The sequence below is a fragment of the Crocodylus siamensis genome, chromosome 4, assembly GCF_052110815.1.
Source record: "Crocodylus siamensis isolate JL-2025a chromosome 4, ASM5211081v1, whole genome shotgun sequence".
NCBI classification, from domain to species: domain Eukaryota; kingdom Metazoa; phylum Chordata; order Crocodylia; family Crocodylidae; genus Crocodylus; species Crocodylus siamensis.
Window position 1 is genome coordinate 27,476,881 of NC_143398.1, and position 25,858 is coordinate 27,502,738.

Consider the following 25,858-nt stretch of genomic DNA (forward strand, 5'->3'; position numbering starts at 1 on the left):
CATGAAGACTTGCAGCACATCTCCTCTCTTAACATGGAGATCTGGGTGCATACTTAATGATGGCAGCCAGACGTCTCCATCATAATATATATTTTTTAGTAAATGTGTGGGTAGAGCGTTTTTAGTTCATGTTTTGAAACATGCAACAAACGTGAACACCTGATCCAGGTTTGCATGCTATACAAGCACTACTTTTGCAATTCCTGACTTTATATTAGGTTGCAGAGGTAGGCTGCTTGCAGATTTTAAAAGAAACTAAATGACACCTGCCCCCAGCGGTGCTTTACTTTAAATTCTGTACAGTCCTGTGATAAACCCAGTGCATGCCCAGAGGAGGCAGTTGCACCTGACTTTCCCAGCTTCTGTATAGACGGGGCTTTAGTGGGGCTTTTTGGGTGCTTTTATTTAATAGCTCAGGTGCTGTCAACTGGGGTTACATGTACACCTAGGGGTATTTTGAAAGGTCACAGGGGGTATGTTCAGGCAAGAGGGGCTGGAGCGCTGCCACTTTGCACCATCGCTTCACAGGAACAGGGCCGGGGCAAGGACAGTGGCGCCCCTCCATAGGTCGAACAGGCACCGGCCAGACATGGTGGGAAGAAGGTTGCATGTGGCAGTGGCAGCAGTAGCTGCCATCCACCCCCTGCACCACCACTGCCCTGTGCCTGGCCATTGCTGCCACCCCCCACCACTCCGCAACCTGCTGCTGCTACCTTCCCCCTTTGCTCGTCAACTGGCTGCTGGTGGTACACTGCTCTAAAAAGGTTGAAACCTCCTGTAATAGCTGATTGAATCAACTTTTTAACTAAAAGGGCCAAAAAGCATCTGATCTATATTTTGACCTGTCTCCGCAGCATCTCTAACATGCTGCTTCTTCTGGTAAAGTGTACTTCCCCCCCCCCCCCCCCCCCCCCTTTTTAAAAAAAGTTTAATAAGCCATTTACACTTAACTCCTTACCACCTCGTTTTTAAAGGAAGTTATCTGGATCATTAAATATATCTGACGTAGTTAAAGACCAGAATCTAAGAGTTTTATACACATTGCAAAGTTCATGGTGGTCTTTTATAGAAGTTCACTTTCAAAATGTATATTTTTATATGGGAAAATAAAAAGAAAAGTGACAGTGGTATAGTAAGCAGGACAAAGATAATATGCAAAATAGTTTATTTTGTTGGAAACCCATTTGGTAAACTTTTATGTCAACAAACTCTTGCAGGTAAGTAATGATCATATCTTTATAAACCAAGGGATAACTAAAAGACAACTGGAACAGCAGCTAGAACTTTGGCTGGACAGTGTCTCCTATTATGGATTATTAAAGTCCATTTAATTTCTCTCTGAAAGAGTGGCTGTGTGTGTTCTTTCCGACTTATGTTCATGGGGAAACCAAATCACTTTAGAATACTGAAGCGGGAGCTTTAAAAATTTATGTATTTATTTTTAAAGGAATGAGAATCATGACCCTTCCTTGTTGATTTCAGTTGTCAGCTTTTATCTTGAAGTGCGTTTGTATTAATACAGGGGATCTGTGTTCTTTTGTAAAAACTAACTCAAGCATATAGAAAGAGTAAAGATAAATAAAAGTGAGCTAAAAGGTTTCTGAAATTTAAATTTGGCTATTTCTTGGAAGGGATATATGAAGTAATAAAAGCTGCACTCTACTTCCATATAGCAGAATTGCACAAAAATGCTGAAGACTATTTGCATCTGTCTGTTTAAAACCAGGTTTCCCAGTATATACCTGAGGAATATAGCACCAGACAACAAAACTTAACTGTACTTTTACAACCTTATGTCACTTGAAAGGTAGCTTAAGAAAGTATTAGAAAATGTATAGCAATTAACTTTGTTTAATGGCTCAGTATTTGTATCTACTAAAGCCAATTTGCTGACCACAGTTAGCTGTTGGAAGGTGAAACAAAAAACACGGGGTGCTCCCATGCATTTAAAAGTAACCAGTAGAAGTTTAACTGATTGATTGAACCCTGAGCATTGCTTAGAATCATAGAAACTTAGGGTTAGAAGGGACCTCAGGAGGTCATCTAGTCTAATTCCCTGCTCAAAGCAGACTAGCCCCAACTGTACCATCCCAGCCAAGGCTTTGTCTAGCTGGGTCCTAAAAACCTCTAACCTCCACAACCTCTCTGGGTAGCTTATTCTTGTTCTTTACTACCCTTCTAGTGAGAGAGCTGTTCCTAATACCTAACCTAAACTTCCGTTGCTGCAACTTGAGATCGTTGCTCCTTGTTCCGTCATCAGCCACCCCGAGAACAGTTTAGCTCCATCCTTTTTGGAAGCACCCTTCGGGTAGCTGAAAGTTGCTGTTAAATCCCACCCCCCTCTGTCATCTTTTCTTTAGACTAAATAAATCCAGTTTCCTCAGCCTCTCCAAGTCATGTGCCCCAATCCCCTAACCATTTTCATTGCCCTCTGTGGGACTCTCCTCAATTTATTCAAAAATGTCAACAAACTAGATCTTTATGTTAGATTAATCTGCAAGGTTTCCAAGATGTCTGGCAAGTGTCCTCTCCATGAGGATGTTGCATTGCTGCCAGTGGGGTAGGGATGTGGACTGTAATTGAGCTAGTTAGATAATGCAACAGATTTTTCTATTTAAATATTTTGCAGCAGCCATTTCCTGCAATGCATTCTTTATCTCTTCCTTTAATTTTTCTTTGTCTAACAGAAAGAAACTCTTACGGTGTGCTTACTGATGTGAAGTAAGAAACAATTGTAGAAATATTGACAGCAATATCATTCTACTCTGTTGGGACTGCCCTCTTTCCACTGTTACTGAAAACTGTTGGAGAACCTCAAAATGTCCATTTTAAACATGATTTGTATTTATGGACCACTGAAACACAAAATGACTTCATGTACCTAATGAAGAACCAAATTTTGTGCTGCTACAGTTTTGTTTTGTTTTCTGGATCATCAGTATTACTGACAGTTCTCTCATCATCCAGTCACTGTTTCATATTGGCTATGAATGAAGTTCTGAAAAGGTGACCATTGAAATTTGGAAGAGAATGTGGTTTTTTGTCTCCAATTAAGAATGATGTGTGTTAGGTTCTGTTTAAATGCCTGGTTAAGCTGTTTTCCAAAGATGCTAGCCCAGGTCAAGCACCAGTTTGCAGTTGAAATTCAGCGTAGTTGATGTGATCAATTTCCTTTTTAAAAAGACATGAAAGTTGCTTATAGACATACTGCCCTGCTCCCCCTCACAGTGCTTTGCCTTACTTAACTCCATGCACCCCTGTGGTGACCCCAGCATATAATCAGAAGAAGCATTACTTGGACCCGGCTCCATGTGTATAAATTGGGTGCTTCAGTGGGGCTTTGTGGCGCTCTTATTTAGTAGGTGATTGAATTGGTTTTAGCTAAAAGCATTGAAGAGCCCTGCTGAACTGCCCAATCTATACAGATCTGGGTCCTATTAACACACTGCTGCTTCCAGTAATGTATGGTGGCTTTTTGGGGTCCCCCCCCCAATCTGTCAGTGTCTGAAGTGCCCAGTAAATTAATTTTAATTGCAGGCTTTCTGTAAGTCCTTTAACACTTGAAAGTGTCTTTTGCTCATGTGAGGCAAAGAAGAGTTTCCCCCCCCTTTTTAAAAAAGTTTCCTTGTTCTTTAGAAAAGTCTAGTCAGATCTTTGGTTTTGTTGGAGGACTTACATTTCAAAGTATGCTTTGCAAACTCTCACCTAAACCATGTCTTTTTTTGGAAGAATGGAGTCTTTCTTCCAAATGTTACAATTTATATATTTCTAAAACCTAATGAACAGCTGGGAAAAGCTTTAAGCAATCTGACTAAAAATTCTGTTTCTGTTCTTAATTGCTTAATCTTATCTGCCTTGATTCATAACATTTTTCTAGTGTACACAAGACCTGAATTTCTAATAGCAGGGTAAAATTCAGTCTTTTGGGTATCTTTATTTCCTCTAACCCTCTTTGTAGCCCTCTTTTTAAACAAACATTGTCTCCCTTGCCAGGTAGAGATATTTTTTATGTCCTCTGGTTTCCTGTGTTTTTGATAGTTTACCCTTGGTTTGCCGAATAGAATTCCTTCCTTCTTAACTTGTGTAGATGAAAGAGAACAGCAATTTGAATCTTACTTATAAAGTCCACCTTAACTGTTTTTTTTTTTTTTTCCTACAAATGTTTTTTATGACCTAATGAGCTGTCGTGTTTTTCTATTTTGGGCAGTACAGTACTACTTTATTGCCTACTTTAATTTTCCTCTACAATTTTTTTGTTTTGACAATTCAGCCACACAAATGGGAGTGACTCTAGATTACAGAAACACTTAACTGCCTAACAGAAACTGCTTCTGGGCAGGTTGAGTGCATCTAGGGCCTTTCTAGTGAGAACAGAATTCCAGATTCATCATAAGCACAGTCACGTAACAAAAATGTTTTAAGGAATTTCTCTTTTATGCCAACTGTCTAACCCAAAGCTATATGGATGTTTGGGCAACTATTGATCTATGTTGAGTATAACTCTGTTATGCATAGGTATATAGAGTCAAAGTACTTGAAATCAGCCAGTGTCTTGAGCATGCCAAGGGCTCTTCTGGGAGTTAGGAAGAAGTGGATGTAGAAAATGTACATTCTTGTGTATGAATGAATAAATACTGCTCTATATTTGTGGCAAGTGATGTGATGCTAGATATACTAATGGTAAAGGTTGAAGCTAGAGCACTTCCAGAAATTACAAAAATGGAACAGAAGCCCAGAGAGAGAAGGAGTCTTTGCAGATGTACAATGGCTTGTGAGATTTTTTTCATAGACATTAGGACTGGAAGGGACCTCGGGAGATCATCGAGTCCAGCCCCCTGCCCAAAGGGCAGGAAGTCAGCTGGGGTCATAGGATCCCAGCAAGATAAGCATCCAATTTACTCTTGAAGGTGTTCAATGTAGGTGCTTGAACCACCTCCGCTGGCAGACTGTTCCAGACCTTGGGGGCTTGGACAGTAAAGAAATTCCTCCTTATGTCCAGCCTGAAACGGTCTCGCAGGAGTTTGTGACCGTTCGACCTCGTCATCCCTTGGGGCGCTCTGGTGAACAAACGTTCCCCCAGATCCTGGTGGTCACCCCTGATAAACTTATAGGTGGCCATCAGATCACCCCTGAGCCTGCGCTTTTCCAGGCTAAAGAGTCCCGTGGCTCTCAGCCTATCATCGTAAGATCTGTTTTCCTGACCTCTGATCATGCGCATGGCTCTCCTCTGGACTCTCTCAAGCTTCTCCACATCCTTTTTGAATTGTGGAGCCCAAAACTGGACGCAGTACTCCAGCTGCGGCCTCACCAAGGCCGAGTACAAGGGGAGAATGACGTCCCGGGATTTGCTCGAGAAGCATCTATGGATGCACACCAGCATTTTGGTCGCTTTACTAGCCGGAGCATTGCATTGCAGGCTCACGTTCATCTTGTGGTCAATGATGACCCCCAAGTCTCTTTCTTCTGTAGTGCTAACCAACGTAGCACTGCCGAGCCTATAAGGGTGCTGCAGGTTTTTCCTCCCAAGGTGGAGAACCTTGCATTTTTCGGTGTTAAACACCATCAGGTTCTAATCTGCCCATTTGCTGAGCTTGTCCAGGTCAGCCTGGATCATCCGCCTATCTTCTGGCGTGGATGCTTTGCCCCAAAGTTTGGTGTCATCGGCGAACTTGGCCAGTCCACTCCTGAGTCCAATGTCCACATCATTAATGAAGATGTTGAACAGTATGGGTCCCAGGACAGAGCCTTGAGGGACTCCACTGGTCACAGGGCACCATGATGAGTGACTGCCATCAATCACAACCCTCTGGGTCCGATCACGAAGCCAATTTCCCAGCCAGCGGATCGTGGTGGAGCCAAGGCCACAACTGGGCAGTTTGGCCAAGAGGTGATCATGGGATACCAGATCAAAAGCTTTTTTGAAGTCAAGATATATGACATCAATCTCTTCTCCCTTGTCCAGGTGATGGTCACCTGGTCATAGAAGGAAATGAGATTGGTCAAACAAGACCTACCCGCAACAAACCTGTGCTGGTTATCCCTTAGGATGTTAGTTGGTCATGCAGTACGGTTAGGAGATTTCTTGTTGTAATGGCTGCCTGTTGCACCGACCTTGACTTGTTTGGTAAGCCTGAAGTCCAGGCTATCATACTAACTCATTGCGAGTTAAGACTATTTCTTGCTTATTTACTGCTACTGATTTTTAGCTTTATATTCTACTGAAACAAATGTTTTAAATATAAGCATTTTAATGATGTAACTAGTTACCCAAAGAACCTTGTCTGCTTTGTAACTGAAAATCCCTTATATAATTAATCTTGCATCACTAAAGGTTCTTTTTTGTGTTTCAGGGAGTCAGATGTAGAGACCATGGCTTAGGCTTGTGATCAAACTTAAAGAATTTTGGGTGCCTTTAGGGTACTGACTGTAACTCTTGGAGATCTTGGCAAGTGCATCAACACAGACAAGTGCAAGGTGATGCACCTCGGGAGGAACAACCGGCACCATACCTACAGGTTAGGGAACTCCCCTCTTGTCAGCATGGAGGCGGAAAAGGATCTGGGGGTCATCATTGACTCCAAGATGAACATGGGCTGGCAGTGTGGAGAGGCAGTAAGGAAGGCCAACCGCACCTTGTCATGCATGCACAGATGCATCTTGAGCAGGTCCAAAGAGGTGATCCTCCCCCTCTATGCGGCACTGGTCAGGCCGCAGTTGGAGTACTGCGTCCAGTTCTGGGTGCCACACTTGAAGAGGGATGTCGACAGCATGGAGAGGGTCCAGAGGAGGGTCACTTGCATGATCAGGGGACAACAGGGCAGGCCCTATGAGGAGAGGCTATGGGACCTGAACCTGTTCAGCCTCCACAAGAGAAGGCTGAGGGGGGATCTAGTGACCTGTTATAAACTAGTCAGGGGGGATCAGCAGGCATTCGGGGAGTGACTGTTCCCCTGAGCACCGCCAGGAGTGACCAGGGATAACGGTCACAAGCTGGCAGAGGGTAGGTTTAGGTTAGATATCAGGAGGTGCTACTTCACGATCAGGGCGGCTAGGGTCTGGAACCAGCTTCCAAGAGGAGTGGTGCAGGCTCCTACCCTGGGGGTGTTTAAGAGGAAGTTAGATGCACGTCTTGCTGGGGTCATTTGACCCCAATATTCTTTCCTGCCATGGTAGGGGGTCGGACTAGATGATCTGCTCAGGTCCCTTCTGACCCTAGAAACTACGAAAGTGTAATAAACAGGATATGTGCTGCACCTAAAAGGCAAACCGGGGAAAAGTGAAGCAAATGTAGTTGGCTGGTATCTTTAAAGTACAGAGCTACTTTCATGAGCATGTATTTCATCAGACATTTGCATTCAAATTGCGTCTTTTGTTTGCTTGCAGGTCCTTGTTTATTGGACTGTTGAGGTCAGTAGTAGCTATATCAGCGCAGGAATGGGGGATATGCCAGAGGGGGAAAAGGTAAGTCCAGTTTTATTCACTACTGAGTTAGACTTCTAAGATTTTTCTCTCCTATGTAGATTCCCCACTCCTGCATTAACCGTAAGCGCTGCTGACCTCACCAGTCCCGTTCCTGTTGGGATAGCTCGTCATGAGTAGGAAACCAGAGACTACTGGGCAGCGATGTCAAACCTGCAAAACAGGTGGAAAAAGGTGATGGAGGCTAAAATGCTCACGAATATCTGGGTGTACAGCCATTTAAGTAGCATGTATTTTACATTTGGAAAGATATCAAAGTTGGCAGCAAAGAGGGGAAACAACTGCAAAGGAAACGAATCTTACCCATTGTAGTGCAGGAGCATAAGTAAGGGAGAGAAGGGGTGTGACCAGGGTAACAGCTGTGGTTGCCAGCTTGAGCAGAGAACTGCCGCTACCTGTGCGTTGCTGCTGCCAAGGGTACAAAGTTGCCCTGTTGTGCTGTTGTTGTAATGACGGACTGCAGTATTGCTGGAAAGCACCGTGTAGTATGCAGACCAGAGGACTGCAAGTTGGTGGCATATTATGGGTTTTGCTCTCAAATCTACTATTGGCTTGCTTACTGCAAATCATTCTTCTAATTCAGTGCCTGCTGGGACTGTACCACATGCAGCACCTATTCCAGCTAATCCAGGAGTGCCATGTGGAGCACGGGTCCCAGACTAGCTGGAGCAGGCACTCTGTGGCTCAGTTCCAAGAGTGGGCATGGCATCTGGTGCAATCCAGCCAGGGTGGGCACCATGGCATCTGCTTCAGCTGATCTGGGGTCTATGCTGCATGTCCCCAGGCAAACTGCTGCCTGTTCTGGCTGCTTGGGGATCTGTGCCACACATGGCAGGGGTCCCTGATGAGCCACAGTAGTTGTTTTGGATCTGGTATGCTGGGGGAAAAGGAAGGAGTTTGTGGAACAAACCTGGCCAGTGGACTGACTCCCATGCTACTTAGGCAGGGCCAGATAAGTGTATTACCCCTGCTCTGAGCTGTTTATCTCCTTTTCTGTCTTTACTGCTGTACTCATCTGAGAGCTGCCCATATTTGTGAGAACTGAAGTAAAAAAGGCATTAATTACTGTATTTAGTCAAATCCAAGGTGAGATTCCCCACTTCAGTCAATGTGGGGAGAAGGGGGGAGCCTTGTCTCAAGTTCAAGTGTTGGTGTTTGGGCTGTGCTCCAGGGGTGGAGTCAGCTGCTGGGGCTGCTGTTGCCACTGCTGCTTTTGGAGGCTTGGAGTTGGCAGCAATGCAATGAGTGTGGGTCAGGGCTAGGGTCTACGAATGGGCGGCAGCATGGGTGGGGGGATCAAATGAGGTATGAGACAGCAGTGTGCATTACTTCCCTTTCCCCTGAGCACACGTGGGATTGGAAGCAGCATGCGTTTAGGTTTGCATGAAGGAACAGTTTTTTTTCTTCTCCCCAAAGGATAAACAGCTTAGGCAACTTAATAAAGTATGAATAACTTCCTTCACCTGTGTAGTGTAGAGAACAGATAAACATGCAGGCTAACACCTACACGCCAAGTAACCTGTCATCTGTACCATAGTAATGAGTGGAAAAGTAAACTTAAGCTTGATTCACTGCTTTATACCAGTGTGACTCCGTCAGTGTGAAACTGCAGTAACAGAACGGTAGATCAGGCCCATGAAGTAACATAAAGGATTCAGATCTCTTGTGTTGTCTATGCACCTATTTGAAGGGGTTTTTGCTTGGTTTTTTTTTTTTTTTTATGTTCAAGTTCCATCCTTGGAGGTTTTAAAGGTCTGGCTTGACACAGCCCTGGATCTAGTTGGGGGTGCTTCTGCCTTGATCAGGGGGTTGGACTAGATGACTTCCTGAGGTCCCTTCCAACCCTAATTGTTATGATTGTAAGTTAAAGATGCTTAGAGTTTGTGTTAGTAAGTATACTGCAGTGTGTTGAGCTGGAGATGAGAACCTTGTGCTTTTGGGATTTTTTTTTTCCCTAGCTTTTTAGTTAATGCCTCCCTTTTAATGGTTAATCACAGGGCATACAGCTTGGATTTATTTAAAAACGTTTTGACTAGTGGTGGTCTGAGATCAGGCTTACGGCTTTTGTAGATTTAAAAAAAAATTCTTTGGTTTTGAAAAATGAACCTCAATCAGTGTTGCTGTAAATAAATGTTCCATACATGGCTCAGAAGTGCTGCATTTTGTGCTTCAGGAAAGTGACATTAGTTCTAGGGGAAAAAAACTTGTTTCTGAACATCTAGTTATATATTGTATTGTTTTGTGTAAACATGAACAAATTCCCAGATGAGTTGAGTGAATTGGCAGCACTTTACACATTTTTCACTTTGGACTTGTTTATTTACCCTGCATTACCTGGCTTGAAATTTCTAATGTCATGTGGATAACCGACATGCTGAGTGTAGAGCATCCCCTCATTCCCTCCGGCTGTGGAAATTTCCACCTTCATCCTGTGCCTTCTGTCCTCTGGGGACTTGTCCTGCTACACTCATTAGTAGTCACCAGTCTTTCAAACCAGCACAGGCTGTCAGTGTATATAGTGTCTTTCTCTGCCTATACTCAGGTTTTATGCCAGCGCTGCTAAAACCGTGGCTGTATTAGGAGCAAATCCTGTCTAGATGAAGTTGTTGTATTTTTTCCTGTTTCAAAGTATGAGCCTGATGTAGCTCTTGAGTTCGTCTGTGCCATGTGGCTAGATGTTGTTAATCTAGTCACTTTTGCTGCTCCCACAGTTTACAGCCTTAAAATTTAAAGGTGTGTCCAATTGCATACCTCCATTTTAATGTATGGAAAAGATCTATTGAAGAAACAAAGAAATTGGGAAGTGCCCTCACAGGTGAGACAATACATGAAAAATATGCATGTGAGAAATTACATTGTATATCCCCAAAACAACTTTAATTCTGACCCTGTAACTCCCTTCTGTCTTGACCTGTACACTGAATGCCCTCTGAAACCTTCCTTTGCTATATTAGTTACGTTTCTAGCAAGAGGTATAAAAACCTGATCCATGTATTGCTTGTGGCACAGACCACTGTCTAGAATGCCATCATTACTTTTCAGAGATAAGACCTGAGTTTTAATTTTGCATCTGGAACTTACCTGCTATATATGATCTTGAAAATCAAATGAATTTACCTTGTTGCCTTGCTTTTCCCTCTGTAAAAGGGGGAGGGGAGGTTATAAAGGCCTGTCTCTGAAAAGTACTTTGAGATGTATTGGTGAAAAGCACTGTTCATAGAGGAGTATCTGTAAATTTTTATAGAGACTGCATAAACTGGACATCTGACTATATGTACAATAGTACAGCAGTACACCGAGCAGTAATGCTAATAGTTAATCTTGGGTTATTCCCCAATTCTTTCCTTCATTCTGTGAAGCAGTTGCAGCAGCATCACCTTGAATGACTACTGTTTTCTAGCCTAATTGGTAATGAAGATGAGTGGGATTTGTTATCCCTTACATTATTTTTGTAACACAGCTTTAAAAGAAAATTAATGGACAGTATCATGGGAATACCTAAACTAACATAGGGTGACTTCAAATATGTAGACGTTGCTCCAGGCCTGCCTTGGTAGCTCCACTTTGTACAAGGAACTGTTTGTCACTCCCCCCTCCCCGGCTGCATCCACACAAAGTTGTTTCCTCAGGCAAGGACAACTAGCTGCAAGACATCTTGTGCTGTTTGTCCCTGGGGAAATGTCTGTGCCACGCGCCCTCTGGTACATGGCAAGTTAACCCAGGTGGGGGGGGGAAGGGGAGGCTGGGGCCAGATCTGGGCTGACCCTAGCAGCCTTATCTAGGGGCCTTGTGGGGCTGCAGCAGCAGCAATCCTGTTTGGTGCCTGGCTGCCAGCTAGACCCAGTCTCCAGTTTTGGACAGCAGGCATTGTCCCTGCATGTGCCACCCCGCTTCTTTTTGCACAGGTTTTTTGGACTCTGGAATCTCCTGGAGTTCAAAACCCCCTGTGCTGTTACTTTGCAGCCTGGAGAACACCTGAATGCGTGGTATGTAGTGCTGCAGGAATGTCTGCGGCATCAGATACTGCATGGCTGCACTCATCTAGACATGGCCTGATGGACTATTTTGAAAGAAATTGAGCACTTTTTTTTCTAGCAATATTTAATTTTTATTTTAAACCACAAGTTAATCACAACCTCTGAAGGATGCTGGCTTTCAAAATGTAAGTAAGGCACTTCTTCAGATGATTATCTATGTGCTGACCCCCAGTCACATGGAAGAGTTGAATTGTTGTTCCTTGAAGCTGTCTGAGTCTTGAGTTTGAATAAAAAAAATAAAATAACTAGTGTGTTTGTATTTAAATATTCAGTCTGTAATTGGTTTAAACACATCTGACCACATTTGTACCGTCTTGGCATGACTCTTATTATGCTCCCTGTAGAATCTAAACCTTTCACCATCATATGATCTATATGAATGGGCTACACACAGATGTGACTTTCTTCTTGTCTGATTTCCCTCAGGTGTAAATCTTTCTTCTTTTTAATGTTTACCTTTGACTAAGGGGTTTCTTCTGCATGTGCATGACTGGTACAGGTCACACACCAGGAAGCATATTTGGGCTCAGACTCTGTCCTTTGCTTGTGCATATATTTGCATCAGTAGCATGACAGTGATATGACAGTAGCATGTGACAGTAGCAGTGACATGACAGTAACATGAGGCTTGGACACGAAGGGGGCATATGGTAAAATGGACCTTGGAAGTCCATTTTACCATAACATACTGGCCAAACTTTCCCATCCTCCTCCTGCCACTACTATACCCTGCGCCTTCCCTGCAAAGTTTCTGGCAATGTAGAGAACAGACAAGAGCAGGGGTACAGGGTTCAAGAGCAGTGGCTGAAAGTTCCTAACTGTAGGGAGCTGGGGTAAGGGGACATGTCACCCTTTTCATGTCCAAAAATTGGCTTTGAAATGGCTGCTCAACGTGAGTTAGTGCCAAAAAGAGCCACTGTCCCTGCAGTGTGTGCCACTGCAGCCCATGGCACAGAACTGGCCAGTTACACCTCTGTTTTGCATAATACTGGTGTGGTACGAAAGACTTACTGGGATATCTTTTAGGAGAGCAGCATTCCTCATGGATGGCAGAGCCAAGAAGAAATCATATAGGTCATTCAAAAAAATCAAGGTGAGGATATTAACTCTCTTGAAAGTAGTTAAATAATATAGTGCAGGCCTGTCCAATTGGTTCTCCCTTCTACCTCACCCCCCATGGGGGGTTAGTCTGCAGGCCCCAGGACTCTCAGCCAGCTGCTGCTGCCCCCACTATTCTGGCAGCAATAGCCAGAGGGTCCAGCTTCCCCCTAACTCTGGCTTCTTCCTTCACCACCCCAGAGGTGGGGTGGAGTATCATGGTGCAGCCTGCAGTGCCAAGGAAGCCCATGCTTTGGAGGGGCAGCATGGCCCAGTGCAGTGGAGGAGCCTGCATCCAGGGAGATGAAGATGGAAGTTGGGCAGTGCAGCTAGGGGTGAAGGGACAGAATGTACCTAGTTCCAGGAGGGGCAGGGGGTGCTTGGAGGGCTGTAGCAGACTGGCACTCCCTTACGCAGCCTCAGGAGCAGTTTCCTCATACAAACCAGTGAGTTCTTTTAGTTCTAGTCTATTTATTATACATGTGGACAGCCTTTCCTCACTGTAGCTAACTAAACAAGTGCAGGTGCAAAGAACAAATGCAACCCTCTGGTCTTTCTTTAGATCTAGAGGAGCCACAGAGGCCCTGTGCTTCTCCCTAATTACCATTCTCCTCCCTTTTCCCCTCCCTAGCTTCCTGGGAACTTTTAACTTTCTCTGAGCCTAGTTAGTCATTGCTGTCAGCTGACCCAGTGCTCTTAAGCAGGTAGGCTATTAACCCCCTAACTCTGCAGCTGTGCTCCAGCCCATGCACTGTGAACTTCAGTAGAGTCTGGGGTATGCTCTTCCATGTCCTTAAGCCTCCCCACACAGTCTCCTGGGGGGGTGGGGGGCAGCCAAGCTATTGCTACCCCAAGACTCAGGCCTGTGATGAAACTTCCATGCTGCCTCCCTACGCTTCCCGTGCTGCCCCTAGTGGCTCCCAGCCTCCTGGTGGCAGCAGGAGCTGTTGGAATGCAAATGCGGTTGCAAGACTTGGGCAGCAAGGGCCTGGCTGTCACTCCCCCTCCCCCACAGCTGGCCCCGGGTGCAGCGCCACACTGCAGGAGAAGGCCCAGGCCCCCCCGCACACCAGGGGCCCAGTGGCCCTGGGATGGGTGGGGAAGTTTCACAAGGGTGCTTTTGCGTTCTGGAGGCTCCTGTGGTTCCCAGGAACTCGAGGGCCATGGGACCCGGCCAGCCTGGGGGACAACGCGGGGCTGCAGCCAAGGCCACTGGGGGCAGCACAAGCTGGTGGGGACCTGGCATGGGGCACTGGAAGCACAGGGAGGCTCCCCCAAACTTGGATCTGGGTGGCTGTACTAGCAGGCTCGGGCTCTGGACTATAGCAGAGTGGTGGCGAGTGCAGGCTTCTCCCATGCATGTCCTGCGTGCGGGTGTGCACACACTGCTTCATGTTGAGCTATTATGTGTTCACTTCTACATATACAGCACAAACACAAATTGGGACAAAAATATTTTTTAAAGATTGAGTTAAAATATATTATTATGGGCACTGGATTTTTAGTATATATTTTGGGGTTTTTTTCCAGTTCCATGATGGCAAACCCTCTTCTCCAACACAGTGCTTCTAGAGGCGAGGGGAGGTGGCAAAGGTCAGAGGTTAGAGGTGGGATTTTGGGCCCCTAGATGGTGACCAGGGGCTGGGGCACCTGTTAAGGGGCAGGGTTACCCATGTGGCCCTTGATAGCTGGCCAAAACTTGGTAAGCGGTTCTCCTCCCAAAATAATTGCCTGCCCCTGCTCTGAATCAGGGAAGCCTGGGACTCACCAGCTTGGATGGGAGTCCATGTTGACTCCAAATGCCACATCAGGAGCTCCTGTTTTTGCTGCTGCTGCTCCCCTCCATCCATTTTAGCAGGGCTCCTGTGTCCACGGCTGGAGTTGGGTTTACAGTTCTTGCATTCTCCATCACATGTAGCTGGTTGGCACTCCCTTGGGCAGGCTCAAGAGTCAGTTTCCTTGTAAAAGTTAGTGAGCACATCTACACAAAGTGTTTACTGCGAAGTTAACTAATTAGCTTTGCAGTAAAATCTCAGCATCTACGTGTGTGGCCTTTTAGGCTGTAGTAAACTAATAGACACCACTTTAAGATAGTACTTGCACTTACAAGTGCTGTCTTGTGGCAGTGTTATTTGGTGTATTGAAATGCATATGTAGACACTGACAGGACTGGCTGGGGCATGAGGGTGCATCAGTGTAGGGGCTGCTTGCCAGCTAGCTCCACACTGACGCACTCTTGTGCCCCAGCCAGCCCCTCTGCAGCATGCTGAGCCAGGTCAGAACAGTCCCAGGCTAACCCCTAGGCCCTCTGTCAGCCAGGGCTGCTTTAACTTGGCTCAACATACTGTGGGCCCTGGTGCATGTGTAAACACTGCCCAGGATCAATAAACTCTGGCACACAGCGCTGGAGTGTTGTATTAATAACACATATAGGTGAACCCAGTTCTTTAGTTCCAGTCTGTTTATTATATGCACAGAAAGCCTCTCACTGCAGCAAAGAAAACAAGTATAGGTGCAAAGAACAAACACAAAATCAAATCTCTGATCCTCCTTCATACCCAGGGGAGCCCTGTGCTTCTCCCTAAGCACCAGTCTTCCCTCTCTCTCCCCCTCCCTTCCTGGGAGCTTTAACTTCCTCTGAGCCCAGTCAGCCATCTCTGTCAGCTGACCCAGTGTTCATAAGTAGGTAAGCTATTGCATCCAACCCCCCCACAGTTGGGCTCTATCTTCATTACAAGACACCTCAGTGCAAGGGCCTATGGCTGGTAGGGCATGCAGCTCCCCAGCCACCAAGAAACCGGACAGCCCTTATGTAGTGGATTAAAGAAAATAGGTGCAAAAGAACAATCAGTTGCTGATTAAGAGCATCTAGAATCAGACTTTAACATACAATTCCTTTTTATAATGCAGGTAAAGAAGTATATCTGAAAATCTGGAGTTTTAAAAGTAAGATTTTGTATAGCTAGAACTCTGACATGTTAGTTAACGCCTTATTTTTCAATTATTTAAGTGCTGACAAAAATCCTTTAAACTCCTTTGGTTCTCAAATCTTTTAGCAGAACTTCTGAGTCTATATTTTGACAACTTTGCAGTTAATAATCTGTTTTGGAATTTTTGAGTTGTTTTTTATATATATATATAAAATGCTGCCCACATTTTTTCCATGTAAAAGTTGCTTTACTTTCCAGCAAGTAAAGTGATTTGAAATCCAAACATGTATGGTACAAGTGGATAAGTTATAAAGGGCATGAAGTCAGGAAATGTTAAAAGGTAAGGCTGATGCCTTGTTATCTGCATGTGTAGTAAGCGGTAGAAGCTTGAATGGCTCATTGTAGATAAGCATATGTTATATTTGGAAGCAAAAGTGTGCAAGCAGTTCTAGTCATTGTTGCATCGCAGTGGGATCTGTGCTCCTGAGAAAAGGCATGGCCAGGACTGTACTGTGTGAAAATTGTATGGGAGTCCTCTGCTTGGAAGGCAGGAAGAATACCAGGATAACTTTGGAGAACATCTTTTTTATGAATCCACCCTAAGTGCAAACCTCCAGCACAACCTATGAAAAAGCACGTGTTAGCAATTGTAACTTTAAATGATGCAGCTAGAATGTCCTGGCATTACTTTCACAGCATAATCAGTTTTTGGGATACTTAACAGAAATGTGACAAATGTGGTATCCACTTGGAAGTTACAATCTGAGACACACGCAGGGCAAGGGAAATGAGGAAGGTAAGTGGGGGAAGATGCAATAAAACCAAGCAGTGCGAGTCATGTAGTAAGGTGGGTCTTGGTTCTCTGCCACCACCCAGAATCTTTGGACTGTAGCTCACTGGAAGAAGCTGTTCTCTTTGAGTTGCTTTATTTAGGACTAAGTTCACAAGGTACCAAAACTAGTTCTTTTCCAGTGCACAAATTAGCACTTAATTTCCCTGGAGTGGTTTTGCCTTGTGTCATTAAAGTATCTCCAGTACTCCTGCTTTCATTCAGGAAGTAAGGAAGAGGCTGTGAATCTGAGATTTGGTCATAAAAGTAGACTTAAATCCAATTTAGACCCAATTAAGGGTTTATAGTTTTCAGTATTCACATAGCATTTGGTGGATGCTTCAGTTGGCTGTCAGGGAAGATGTCTGCAGGGTGTAGGTAAAGATGGATTGAGATGTATCCTTTGTATCTATACCAAAGAGGCTCTGGGGAGTTGAGGGTCCCAGCAACTTTGTCTACTTGGGCACTTATGATTCTGCCCTCAGTACGTTAACTGCTTTTTTTTCCTCTCTCCTACCTACCGTGCCTCTCCCAGCAGAGCCCCCTCCTCCTGTTTTCTGCCCCTTCCCTACTCTTTATATACTAATTAATGCTTTTTGTTTAGAAGCTCTGCTTCCTGCAGTCTCATCTCAGTATCTGATGAAGTAAATTGCCGCTTAGGAAAGCTTATGCATCTCAGATTTAGTTAGTCTATAAGGTGCAAATCTACCTGGGCTTCTGGCTGCCCACGCTTTTGGCTGACTTGACTAAAATAGCTATCTACCTCTCTCTGCTTGCAAAAGCCTTGTGTTTTGTAAATGAGGGCGCTGTTGTAAAATACCAGTGATAGCAAAACTGCTTTTTGTGCTGCCAGGCTTTTCCCAGACTGTTCTCCCCCCCAGTTAAGTATAGCTACCAGGAGGAGGTCTTTCCCTAGCCACTTTAGGGGAGATGAGTGCTGTCCTGGGCCTGTAGGCTGATTGCACTGATTTATAGAGTCAGGTTGGACAGGGAACATGATGCATTGATGGCCTGTGGTCCCTTTCCATTGGAATGTACATATGGGAGAACTTCAGTGGTTTGTTTCTGCTTCTCTATGAATATTTCAACACGGAAAAACTCCAAATATGGGTATTTAGGGGCCTGTATTCTACAAAATAGGGGTGTCAGAGATACAGCCCATGGGTCGCATCCTGCCTGTGAAGCCCTAGGATTTGTCCTGTGGGTCTTGTGCCAATCTCGCTCACTGCATGCAGCATGTTGGCCTTGATTCTGCATGTGGTATGAGGGGCCAGACTGACATGTACTGTATGTGGTATCTGCTGGACCAGCCCTGTGTGCTCAGGGGGCCAGATTGGGCCCATGGTCTGGAGCCAGTGTAGAGAGCTAGTTCAGTTTGGGTGCTGCATTTAGAGTGTGCCCCATGTTGACTCTGCATGAGCCCTGGCATATTCTGCATGCGGCATGTGGGGCTGGATCTGGTTCATGCATTGCTGATCTGTGGGACATAGGTTGTATGCAGTGCCTACCAGGCTAGCCCTGCATGCTAACTCCAAGGCTGGTCTTGGATCCAGCCCACAACCCAGCCCTATGCACTGCAGCCAGCATGGAGGGTTGGTCCAGCAGGGCTCTGCATGTAGCATGTGCCCTGCACCAGCTCTCCATGTGAGCCCCAGACTGGTGCTGGCATGTGCTGCATGTACTATGCAGGTCTGGTTTGGGATGTACATTATGGTGGCTACCTTTTTAAAACGTAAGGGCAGGACACATGCCCGCCTCCCACCCTCTCTGTTCCCCCTGTTGGTGGCATAGCTGGAGCAGAGCTGAGTTGGGTGGGGGTGGATGCAGGCTACCTGCTGCGGGCTCAGGGCTCCTCACCATGCTGCCTTTCCCCTGGGAGCCCTGTGCTAGCTACATGCCCCCTGCCCACCTGGCAGCAGCAGGGGGCACAACTCTGCACTGTCGCTGCCCTTGCTTTTGCTGGGCAGGCAAGGGGTGCCTTGCCTTGGTGGTGTGGGGCTCCTGATGGCAGCGGCACCAATTCTCCAAACCCCACTCTGCCATGCTGAGTCCCATCTGCAGAGGCCCTGGGGAGAAGGCAGCAGGGCCACAGTGGGCAGCCTGCATCTGCCCCTGCCCTGCACATGAATCTGGGGGGCATATGCCCCCATGGCTCCATCCTGTTCCATGTCTCAGCCCAATATACTGCCCTGATTGGGCATTACCCCCAGCCTTAGCCCCTGCTCCACTCCATAATTGTGGGGGCCTTTCCTGCAGGGAGCTGCTTTCTACAGTGCCCTGCGGTGTTCTTGGCCATGTGTGCGAGTGCATGCATGCATGTGGCACCCCTTGCGTCTTGCTCTGGGCAACCCTAAGCAGACCCTTGTAGGCTGGAATGTTGCCCGCCTGCAAAGGGAAACCTGCCATTTCCTATGGATCCCTGCACGGTGCTGCGAATCAGGGACACATGCAGTCCAGGACTGTGACTTGAATTTCCTATTCTGAGATTGCCCCACCTGATTTAGGGATGGGTGGTCACCTTAATGTGCACTGCACGAGCTGCCCATATCAGACCTGACCTGCCCTGCACACTGGCTCAAGTGCATGAAGCTGGCCTGTAGTTCTCATATGGCCTGTAGACCAGCCCTGCAACCCTCATTTGGCCAATGAGGTTGATATTCCTGCTATAGAATGCTTTTTAAGTTGAATTTGGTATCTTTTGCAGTACAGTCATTTCCATCTGAAACTGGAGTCTTTCACGGTAGCATCCTTGTACACATCGCCATTAATTGCCTCACTTCAAAAAGGAGTTTGGCTGAAATGGAAAATGTCCAGATGGGAGCAGTACATTTAAAGCTAAGATTAGCTAGTGCAAGCATATCGAAGGAAGTTAAGTAATTAACATGACAGGCTGACTGAGTGAATTTATTAACTGTGTTCCCAAGATACAGAAATAGTGGGACACTTGAAGAAACTGAGAAACAGTAAATTTTAAGCAGAAGAATGTTCTTTCCATTATAATCCATTTCAACAACCAATGACCTATTTTATTTATTTTATGACCCACTTTATTTTAACAGGATCCTTGCTATAGTTATGTTAGCTAGGGGAAAAATCTAGCACAAACATCATTGGAACAGCAACTCTTAATTATGTCTCCCAAATAATGGGTAAAAAGTTTATTGTTTGACTCCTATTTGGGTGTGGATAGCTGCAGGAGACAGGATACCAAATGGTGATCAGCTGCTCTGTTACAAAAGGGTCTACTTCTGTGCTGTGAGGCAGGGGTCAAGCTCACCTTGTGCCCTGGGTTGGATCTGGACTGTGAAGTACCCTATAGGTTGAATCCAGCCTGGGTCATAAGGAAGCTGTAGCAGCTGTGTCCCTGGCCCAGGCAACACAGCAGCTCCAGCCCAGGGCCTAGCTTGGTGTCAGAGCTGCCAGATCAAGTCCTTCATCAGGGCTCTTAAGAACTGATCCTAATTAGAAAATCAAGGTGAGATTTTTCTCTTCCATTTCTTCTACCTGATTTCTGACTCCAAACCTACTGGTCACTTTTTCTTGCACGACTGGTCTTTCTAGTGCAATAAATCCTGTTTCTGTTTTATATTGTTTACTGACTGTCTGGTGAGTGTGATTTGTTTTAACCTTCCACCCCCCAACAAAACAAAAAACCCTGACAGTTGCAGGCATTTTAGGCATGGAATGACAGACCTTTGTATTTCATACTTTTTGCGTAATGTCTAGGGGGAACAATTGGTGGTTGTGTACTCCAGCTAAGCCTAAGATCTGGTTAGGGTCGGGACTGGAATTTAGTTTGGAGTGGGATTTTGTGACCATTAGACCTTGTCTTCCCTTGGGGTGCCCTGGTGAACAGATGTTCTCCCAGTTTCTGATGTGCACCCCTTGTATACAGGCTGCCACTAAGTCACCTCTGAGCCTTTGCTTCTCCAGGCTGAAGAGTCCTATGCCTCTCAGCCTCTCCTCATAAGGCCTGCTTTCTCATAACATCCATGCATGTTGCTCTCCTCTGGACTCTCTCAAGCTTTTCTACATCCTTTCTAAACTGTGGAGCCCAGAATTGGATACACTACTCCAGCTACACTCACCAAGGCCAAGTACAGCGGGAGGATGACTTCCTGGGTCTTGCTTGAGATGCATCAGTAGATGCAAGCCAAAGTTTTGTTTGATTTGCTGGCTGCAGCATTGCATTGGTGGCTCATGTTCATCTTGTGGTCAGTCATGACCCTCAAGTCTCTTTTGGTTGTGGTGCCTAGTGAGTGTAGCATTACCAAGTCTATAAGTATGATGTGGGCTTTTTCCCCTGAGGTGTTAGCAGCTGGCATTTCTCAGTGTTGAAAGCCATTAGGTTTTCATCTTCCCACCTTGCGAGCCAGTCTAGGTCAGCCTGAATCACCAGCCTATCCTCTAATGTGACCACACTTCCCCATAATTTGGTGTCGTCAGTCAACTTAGCCATTCTGCTTCTGTCACCAGAATCCAGATCATTTGTAAATACATTAAAGAGTACTGATCCAAGTACGGAGCCCTGGGGGACACCTGGTTTTCAAAGCCCTCCTTGTGACTGACTCTAACTGAGAACTCATTTTTCCGTCTTGTGGCCTTGATCTCCCATTACACCTGTATTCCAACAGAGCCATGAAACTCTTAACCGATGAAGGGAAGTTCGTGTGTGTGAAACAGAACTCGCACAGAAGCAGAACCTAAATTGGGAAACTTTCCCACAAAGGGTATGAACCAGCACTTTCAGATAGATAACCTCCTCTATGTTGACTTGGCTTGATTTGGTGCATTCTTCCCCTCTGTCCCTAGCGAACAACACCTTTATACATGAAGTTATTCTTTCCTCCCTTACTGTAAAAGAACTATCTTTTGGTTTTGTTTGGGGGCAAAACTTGGCTACCGCACTGTTGGAGACCATTTAAGTACCTAGGCAGAAAAACAAGCTGTATGAAACCAAGATTATTGTATTATCCAGTGCCATAGATAGCTTTTCCTCTTTTGAAATTCACTATACAAAGCACAATCAGGTTCACATGTGGAACATCTTCAGTGTAATAGGAAAGTGAGTATTAATTTAATCCATTATATAGTGTATAGAACTGAAATGCTTATTATACAATTAAATGTTAAAAACCATAGGCCTGCAAACTTTAAAACAAATTTTAAAATGTACTAAATTGAATTTAGTACCCATCTTTGTAATTTAGCTGCCTACCGCTTGCATAATTATCTATAGTGAGGATTTCAGATTCAAACAGGTTTTTTTTTTGCATATTCTCTATTGCAAAAGACATAAATTGTGATCACTATATATGGCAAGTAGAAAATCTTCAAGAACTGAATGTAAAAATTCTCCTTGAAAGTACCAGATTTACATTTTCATTGTTACCTTATAATATACATCGGTAATGTCAAGGGAGTTTATATAAATCTGAGATTCATTTTAGAAAGTAATATTGAAAGGATTAGTTGTCTAGCTTATGTAAGAAAGAACATGACTATTGTTCTTGGTGTGTGACCCAGGCTGGATCAGAGATGGAGGGGGCAATAGAGGAAGTGCTCTCATACTTCCTAGATTCAGAGATTCATAGATGTTAGGGTCAGAAGGGACCTCTACAGATCGAGTCCAAGCCCCTGCATAGGCAGGAAAGAGTGCTGGGTTCAGATGACCCCAGCCAGAAGCCCATCCAACCTCCTCTTAAAGACCCCCAGGGTAGGGGAGAGCACCACCTCCCTTGGGAGCCCATTCTAGATTTTGGCTACTAACTGTGAAGAAGTTACTCCTAATGTCCAGTCTAAATCTGCTCTCTACTAGCTTATGGCCATTATTTCTTGTGACCCGCCCGGGGCGCCTTGTTGAGTAGGGCCTCACCAATTCCATTCTGCACCCCCATGATGAATTCATAGGCAGCCATGAGGTCGCCTCAACCTTCTCTTGCAGAGGCTGAAGAGGTCCAGGTGCCCTAGTCTCTCTTCGTAGGGCTTGGCATGAAAGCCCTTAACCATATGAGTGGCCCTTCTCTGGACCCTCTCCAGGTTATCCACGTCCCTCTTGAAGTGTGGCGCCCAAAACTGCATGCAGTACTCCAACTGCGGTCTGACCAGCGCCCGATAGAGGGGATGTATCACCTCCTTGGTTCTGTTTGTCATGCATCTGCTGATGCACGATAAAGTGCTGTTAGCTTTTCTGATGACTTTGTCACACTGACGACTCATGTTCATCTTGGAGTCCACTAGGACTCTGAGATCCCTTTCCACTGCTGTGCTACTGAGCAGGTCATTTCCTAGGCAGTAGGTGTGCTGGACATTTTTCCTCCCTAGGTGCAGCACTTGGCATTTCTCCTTGTTAAATTGCATTCTATTGTTTTCTGCCCATTTGTTCAACCTGTCCAGGTCTGCCTGTAGTTGTTCCCTGCCCTCCCATGTGTCCACTTCTCCCCACAGTTTTGTATCATCTGCAAACTTGGACAGAGTACACTTCACTCCCTTGTCCAAGTCACTGATGAAGACATTGAAGAGTATCGGTCCAAGGATCGAGCCCTGCAGGACCCCACTGCCCACTGTCTTCCAGGTTGATACCTACCCATCCACTACCACTCTCTGGGTACGACCCTCTAGCCAATTTGCCACCCACTGGACTGTGTAATCATCCAAGTCACAGCCTCTTAACTTGTTCACCAGTATGTGGTGGGATACCGTATTGAAGGCCTTCCTCAAGTAAACGATGTCACCCCCTACTCCTGCGTCCAGATGTTTTGTAACCTGGTCATAAAAAAAGACTAGATTAGTCAGGCGTGATCTACCCGCTACGAACTCGTGCTGGTTTCCCCTCAGCATAATTTTTCCTGCTGGGCCCTCACATATATGAGCCTTAATAATCTTCTGGAAGACTTTGCCAAGGATGGAGGTGAGATTGACTGGCCTACAGTTGCCTGGATCCTCCTTCCTCCCCTTTTTGAAAACAGGGACCACACTGGCCCTTTTCTACTCCTTCGGGACCTGGCCTGTGTGCCACGAGTGCTTAAATATTCTTGCCAGTGGCTGTACGATGACATCAGCCAGTGCCTTCAGTAGCCTCCAATGGAGCTCATCTGGGCCTGCCGACTTAAACACATCCAGTCCTTTCAAGTGACTCTGCAGCATCTCGGGGTCAATGCTTGGTAGTCTGGCGCCCAGCTGCTGCCTCTCTACAATCCCATTGTGAGACTTGTCTTGCCCCTCGTTTAGGAACACTGAGGCAAAGAACTCATTGAGGAGTTCAGCCTTGTCTTCCCTGTCTGTGACCAATTGCTTTTGCCCATTCAGTAGTGGTCCTGTTCCACCCTGGGCCTTCCTTTTACTCCCTATGTATCTGAAAAATATTTTTTTTGTTATCCTTAACTTGGGATGCCATCCTCAGCTCCATGGTAGCTTTGGCCTTTCTAACTGCCTCCCTACAACTGTGAGCTAAGGAGGTATACTCCTCTTTAGTAATCTCTCCCTGTTTCCACTGCTTATATGCCCCCCTTTTTGTCCTTAGGCTGCTCTGGATTTCTCTGGTCAGCCAACGAAGCCTCTTGGCCCCTTTTCCCCTTTTCCCCCACATAGGGATTGTCTTCCTCTGTGCCCAAAGGATCGTTTCCTTCTTGGGCTCCCATCTCACCAAATCTCTTACTCTGCAGTGCGTCATTGACTAAACACCTCAGTTTGCTGAAGTCTAGCACTTTCACCCTACTAGTTATGCCTTTCACCCTACTCACTCTATGCCTTATGATGAATTCTATTATTTGGTGGTCACTGTCCCCCAGGTGACCATTGATCTGTAGGTCCCCTACCATGTAATCCCCTGTTGCCAATACCAGGTCCAGTAAGGCTTTCCCCCTAGAGGGACCGTGTAGCTCCTACATCAGGTGGAGGTCCCGTACACAGGATAGGAACCTCTGTGAACGGTGGGAATTTGCTGTCTGTGTCTCCCAGCAGATGTCAGGGTAGTTTAGGTCCCCCATGACTACCACTTCCCTAGTCTTTATGGTTCCTGAGAATTCAGGGCAATCAGCTAGTCACTTCAGGTGCCTGTACACAAATGCACAGATCTTGGGAAATGAACAGGAAGACTTGGAAGTCGTTGTACAGTCATGAAGCTATGACATAATTGGAATAACAGAGCCTTGGTGGGAGCTTGCATGACTGGAGCACTGTTACACATGGGTACAAACTGTTCAGGAAGGACAGGCAGGGGAGAAAAGGAGGAGTTGCACTTTGTGACAGAGCCATATGATTGCTCAGAGCTCCAGTATGAAACTGGAGAGAGGCCTGTTGGAAGTCTTTGGGTTAGGGTCAGAAGGGAGAGCATAATGTGGTGGGGGTTTGCTATAGACCACCAGACTAGGAAGAAGTGGTGGATGAGGCTTTCTTCAAACAGCTAATGGAAGTTTCTCGATGACAGGCCGTGGTTCTCATGGGAGATGTCAGTCACCCTAATACCTGCTGGTAGGGCAGTACACCAGTGCATGGGCAATACACCAGCACACAGCCAATTCAGGATCTTTTTGGAGAGTGTTGTGGACAACTTCCTGGTGCAAGTGCTGGTGCAGCCAAATAGGGGCCATGCTCTTCTTGACCTGCTGTTCACAAACAGGGAAGAATTGGTGGGGAATGTTGTAGTGGATGACAATTTGGGCACCAGTGACCATGTGATGATTGAGTTCAGGATCCTGAGGAAAGGAGGGATGGAGAGCAGCAGAGTAAGAACCCATGGTCATCAGAAAAACAGATTTTGATTAACTTGGAGAACTCACGGGCATGATCCCCAGAGAAGCCAGACTGAGGGGGAGATGAGTCCAGGAGAGTTGACTGTACTTGAAAGAAGCCTTACTGAGAGTGCAGGAGAACAAACCATCCCAATGCACAGGAAGACTAGTAAGTATGGCAGAAGACCAGTTTGGCTTAGTAGAGAGCTCTTCAGTAAACTAAATCACAAAAAGGAAGCTTATAAGAAGTGGAAACTTGGACACAACTAGGGAAGAATAATAAGAGCATTGCTTGGGCATGCAGGGATGAAGCCAGGAAGGCCGAAGCTCAATTGGAGTTGTAGCTGGCAAGGGGTGTGAAGGGTAACAAAGGTTTCTACAAGTATGTCAGTAGCAAGAGGAGGATCAGGTAAAGTGTGGGTCCCTTACTGAATGGGGAAGGCAACCTTCTGACAGGATTCAGAAAAAGCTGAAGTGCTCAATGCCTTTTTTTGCCTCAGTCTTTACAGGCAAGGTCAGCTCCCAGACTACTGCAGTTGGCAGCACAGTTTGGGGAGGAGGTGAGCAGCCCTCAGTGCTTAAAGTGCAGGTTAGGGACTACTAAGAAAAGCTGGGTGGGATACAACTGAGCGTGCTGAAGGAGCTGGCTGATGTGATTGCAGAGCCATTGGCCATCATCTTTGAAAACTCATAGCAATCAGGAGAGGTCTCGCATAATTAGAAAAAGGGAAAACATGGTGCCCATATTTAAGA

The 25,858-nt window shown here is 45.8% G+C and overlaps 1 protein-coding gene across 1 annotated transcript in view; it reads left to right on the forward strand.

Annotated features, from left to right (window-relative positions):
• The window catches only part of SLC2A13 (solute carrier family 2 member 13), a 323,937-nt gene that overhangs the window by 11,450 nt on the left and 286,629 nt on the right, over positions 1–25,858 (forward strand). The gene's annotated exons all lie outside the window — the stretch shown is intronic.